Source organism: Rattus norvegicus, chromosome 2 (assembly GCF_021556685.1).
Source record: "Rattus norvegicus strain SHRSP/BbbUtx chromosome 2, alternate assembly SHRSP_T2T, whole genome shotgun sequence".
NCBI classification, from domain to species: Eukaryota; Metazoa; Chordata; class Mammalia; order Rodentia; family Muridae; genus Rattus; species Rattus norvegicus.
In genome coordinates this window covers 65,531,541-65,537,265 of record NC_141535.1, presented here as the reverse complement: position 1 = coordinate 65,537,265, position 5,725 = coordinate 65,531,541, and positions in this window count along the sequence as shown.

The following is a 5,725-nucleotide window of genomic DNA, read 5'->3' as shown; positions in this document are numbered from 1 at the left end:
TTTTCCTGACTTTTCTTTTTTAATACTAAGAAGGTCTTAGAGGCAAGAGTATGTGTTTCAAGCATTTTTCCTTTTGCAAATCTCTAAAAACTTTTGGCTTTAAGCATTATAATCTTTCCCATGATGTGACTATTTATGAAAAATTAAAAAAATGTTTCATTTTAAAGCTCTTAGTTAATTTTGGAAGCCAGGAATCAATAAGTCATAACATGGATCTCCTCAAGTCTCCCTCCCCACAATCCTATTCCTCTACCTTCCCCCACATAACACACACACACACATACACACACACACACACACACACACACACACACACACACACACACGGTATCAAAACTCCAAACTAATACCCCTCACTTCCCAAACAGATTATTTCATTTTTTTCCTCAAGGAAGATTTACTATTATTGTTATTGACTGCAGATGAAAGCAGCTAGCATTTTATCCACAAACCAATAGTGATAAGTGACTACCAACACTAGAGTGTGCTGGAATGTTCTGGATAGCTGATAACTGTAAAATATAGCAATAGATGAAATCTACCTTGGGGAATTCTGAATCAATTTTTCATAGTGAAAACTGAGAATCAATATTTTGTGCTTACTGGTAATTTCAAAGTCCAACCAAGGTTTGGAACCACAGCAAAATAAGTACTCAGAGAAATCTCCCCACTCCTCGCTTGCTTTTTTGGTTGTTTGTTTGTTTGTTTGTTTGTTTTTTGTTTTGTTGGTTTTTTTCTGTGAACTTTCTTTTGTGACTGTCTGTGCAGCACTTCTGCCCAGAGAGAAGTCAATGACTTCTTCATTTGGTCCAGTGGTTCTGCTTTGAAATTTCAAGCAAATTAAATCTGAGGCTATTTGATTTCAGTAAATGCTTTCTGTTTTCTATCCTTGAGTACATTACTACATTATGGGTGGCCTCTTTGAATAGATATGAAACAAAACATATAGGTTCCAGGAGAACAAGTTCACACAACTATGTGAATATGGTTTTCTTGTAAAGTTCAAAGAAGTAAAGATTAACACTCTGGTTGACAACCTGTGGATTGCACTCCTTTAAGGGTTGGATGACCCTTTTACAGGGGTCATCTGAGTCACCAAAAAACACAGATACTTACATTATGATTCATGACAGTTGTAAGTCAAAGTTAGGAAGTAGCAGTGGAAACAATTTTCTGGTGGTGGGTTACTACAAAAAAGGGAATAATATTAAAAGGTCGGGGTATTAGGAAGGTTGAGATCTACTGACTAATTGCTGTGAGAAGCTGAGGAAATTATAAAGCTGAGCATCACGCTTTTTCACTCAAGTTCAAACACTTGATCATTAGCCAATTCATACATCGTCCTAAATTTTTTTGATCTGCAGAAAGGTTAATTCAGAAGACTTGTATCTGTAGAAGTTATGTGACTAATTTTCCAATGTATAATTATTCTAAATTCTGACCTGTGCAATCAACAATTAAGGGCCAGCATTTTATAAACATCATTGAATTATGTATCTCTAGAAATTTGCATGAGGGAATAATTTATAAGGGCCAAATGACTTCAAAACATATTTTTAAGAATTTGTTCATCCAAGTAAACTATTTATAATAAAAGTAATTAGACTAATTACTTACAAAAGACTTATAAAATGAGCTAAACAAGGAAAATCAAAGAAGCTCCAACTAAAACTGAAAATGATGGACAATAAAAGAAAATGGAATAATTCTGCTTCAGCTAAAATTTCCACTTTTTCTGGTGTTCTAGGACAATGTTTGCAGGTAGTCATAAAGAAATATAATAAAGATTTTCATTCATTTTGGATTTTTGGATATATATGTTTGTAAAAAAATATAATAGGTCATTGACAATAGAAAAGAATTCAGCACTACTACTCTGCTTAGTTGACATATTAGAAAAATGACTCCTCATTACTATATCACAATTATTATATATTTAGATAGATCATACATACATACATACATACATACATACATACATACATACATACGGATAAAGAAACATATGAACACTCATCAAATTGCCTTCTGGTAATAGGTACTAATAAACTCAGAGACATTCATTGGTCAGCTTGTAATAATTAAATGCAGTGCGGTACTCAGTTATAAATGGTAAGTCAACACCACACCCTTTGTACTAAGGCTAATGAGTTTTGATTTAATAAGTGGCAAAAAAGTTTATAAGAATCAAAGGTGATGGATAATAAAAGAGAACGAATGTTTCTGAGACATAAGAGAGCAGTTGACCACATGAATTTGAAACAACTTTGACAACATTCACAGAATGAAAGTAAGCTCGCATCAGACACAATCCCAGAATTGAGAAAGGAAATAGACATAAAATCTCATTACTAGCAGTGGAATTTTTGCATTTTGCACATATTAGGGGATGTCAAATCAGACTTGTATAATGACGCAACCCAAAGTGATTATGGATGGAGTTCGAGGAAGAGGGTAAAAATAGGTAAAACACAGTACATAATTTTTTAAAAAGAAAATAACACATAATTGTCAAAACACCAAACGCACAAAATAAAGAAAGAATATTAAAAGCAGTAAGGGAAAAAGGTCAAGTAACATATAAAGGCAGACCTATCAGAATCACACCAGACTTCTCGCCAGAAACTATGAAGGCCAGAAGATCCTGGACTGATGTTATACAGACCCTAAGAGAACACAAATGCCAGCCCAGATTACTGTATCCAGCAAAACTCTCAATTAACATTGATGGAGAAACCAAGATATTCCATGACAAAACCAAATTTACACAATATCTTTCTACAAATCCAGCACTACAAAGGATAATAAATGGTAAAGCCCAACATAAGGAGGCAAGCTATACCCTAGAAGAAGCAAGAAACTAATCGTCTTGGCAACAAAACAAAGAGAATGAAAGCACACAAACATAACCTCACATCCAAATATGAATATAATGGGAGCAATAATCACTATTCCTTAATATCTCTCAATATCAATGGCCTCAACTCCCCAATAAAAAGACATAGATTAACAAACTGGATACGCAACGAGGACCCTGCATTCTGCTGCCTACAGGAAACACACCTCAGAGACAAAGACAGACACTACCTCAGAGTGAAAGGCTGGAAAACAACTTTCCAAGCAAATGGTCAGAAGAAGCAAGCTGGAGTAGCCATTCTAATATCAAATAAAATCAATTTCCAACTAAAAGTCATCAAAAAAGATAAGGAAGGACACTTCATATTCATCAAAGGAAAAATCAACCAAGATGAACTCTCAATCCTAAATATCTATGCCCCAAATAAAAGGGCACCTACATACGTAAAAGAAACCTTACTAAACCTCAAAACACACATTGCACCTCACACAATAATAGTGGGAGATTTCAACACCCCACTCTCATCAATGGACAGATCATGGAAACAGAAATTAAACAGTGATGTAGACAGACTAAGAGAAGTCATGAGCCAAATGGACTTAACGGATATTTATAGAACATTCTATCCTAAAGCAAAAGGATATACCTTCTTCTCAGCTCCTCATGGTACTTTCTCCAAAATTGACCATATAATTGCTCAAAAAACGGGCCTCAACAGGTACAGAAAGATAGAAATAATCCCATGCGTGCTATCGGACCACCACGGCCTAAAACTGGTCTTCAATAACAATAAGGGAAGAATGCCCACATATACGTGGAAATTGAACAATGCTCTACTCAATAATAACCTGGTCAAGGAAGAAATAAAGAAAGAAACTAAAAACTTTTTAGAATTTAATGAAAATGAAGATACAACATACTCAAACTTATGGGACACAATGAAAGCTGTGCTAAGAGGAAAACTCATAGTGCTGAGTGCCTGCAGAAAGAAACAGGAAAGAGCATATGTCAGCAGCTTGACAGCACACCTAAAAGCTCTAGAACAAAAAGAAGCAAATACACCCAGGAGGAGTAGAAGGCAGGAAATAATCAAACTCAGAGCTGAAATCAACCAAGTAGAAACAAAAAGGACCATAGAAAGAATCAACAGAACCAAAAGTTGGTTCTTTGAGAAAATCAACAAGATAGATAAACCCTTAGCCAGACTAATGAGAGGACACAGAGAGTGTGTCCAAATTAACAAAATCAGAAATGAAAAGGGAGACATAACTACAGATTCGGAGGAAATTCAAAAAATCATCAGATCTTACTATAAAAACCTATATTCAACAAAATTTGAAAATCTTCAGGAAATGGACAATTTCCTAGACAGATACCAGGTATCGAAGTTAAATCAGGAACAGATAAACCAGTTAAACAACCCCATAACTCCTAAGGAAATAGAAGCAGTCATTAAAGGTCTCCCAACCAAAAAGAGCCCAGGTCCAGACGGGTTTAGTGCAGAATTCTATCAAACCTTCATAGAAGACCTCATACCAATATTATCCAAACTATTCCACAAAATTGAAACAGATGGAGCCCTACCGAATTCCTTCTACGAAGCCACAATTACTCTTATACCTATACCACACAAAGACACAACAAAGAAAGAGAACTTCAGACCAATTTCCCTTATGAATATCGACGCAAAAATACTCAATAAAATTCTGGCAAACCGAATTCAAGAGCACATCAAAACAATCATCCACCATGATCAAGTAGGCTTCATCCCAGGCATGCAGGGATGGTTTAATATACGGAAAACCATCAACGTGATCCATTATATAAACAAACTGAAAGAACAGAACCACATGATCATTTCATTAGATGCTGAGAAAGCATTTGACAAAATTCAACACCCCTTCATGATAAAAGTCCTGGAAAGAATAGGAATTCAAGGCCCATACCTAAACATAGTAAAAGCCATATACAGCAAACCAGTTGCTAACATTAAACTAAATGGAGAGAAACTTGAAGCAATCCCACTAAAATCAGGGACTAGACAAGGCTGCCCACTCTCTCCCTACTTATGCAATATAGTTCTTGAAGTTCTAGCCAGAGCAATCAGACAACAAAAGGAGATCAAAGGGATACAGATCGGAAAAGAAGAGGTCAAAATATCACTATTTGCAGATGACATGATAGTATATTTAAGTGATCCCAAAAGTTCCACCAGAGAACTACTAAAGCTGATAAACAACTTCAGCAAAGTGGCTGGGTATAAAATTAACTCAAATAAATCAGTTGCCTTCCTCTATACAAAAGAGAAACAAGCCGAGAAAGAAATTAGGGAAACGACACCCTTCATAATAGACCCAAATAATATAAAGTACCTCGGTGTGACTTTAACCAAGCAAGTAAAAGATCTGTACAATAAGAACTTCAAGACACTGAGGAAAGAAATTGAAGAAGACCTCAGAAGATGGAAAGATCTCCCATGCTCATGGATTGGCAGGATTAATATGGTAAAAATGGCCATTTTACCAAAAGCAATCTACAGATTCAATGCAATCCCCATCAAAATACCAATCCAATTCTTCAAAGAGTTAGACAGAACAATTTGCAAATTCATCTGGAATAACAAAAAACCCAGGATAGCTAAAGCTATCCTCAACAATAAAAGGACTTCAGGGGGAATCACTATCCCTGAACTCAAGCAGTATTACAGAGCAATAGTGATAAAAACTGCATGGTATTGGTACAGAGACAGACAGATAGACCAATGGAATAGAATTGAAGACCCAGAAATGAACCCACACACCTATGGTCACTTGATTTTTGACAAAGGAGCCAAAACCATCCAATGGAAAAAAGATAGCATTTTCAGCA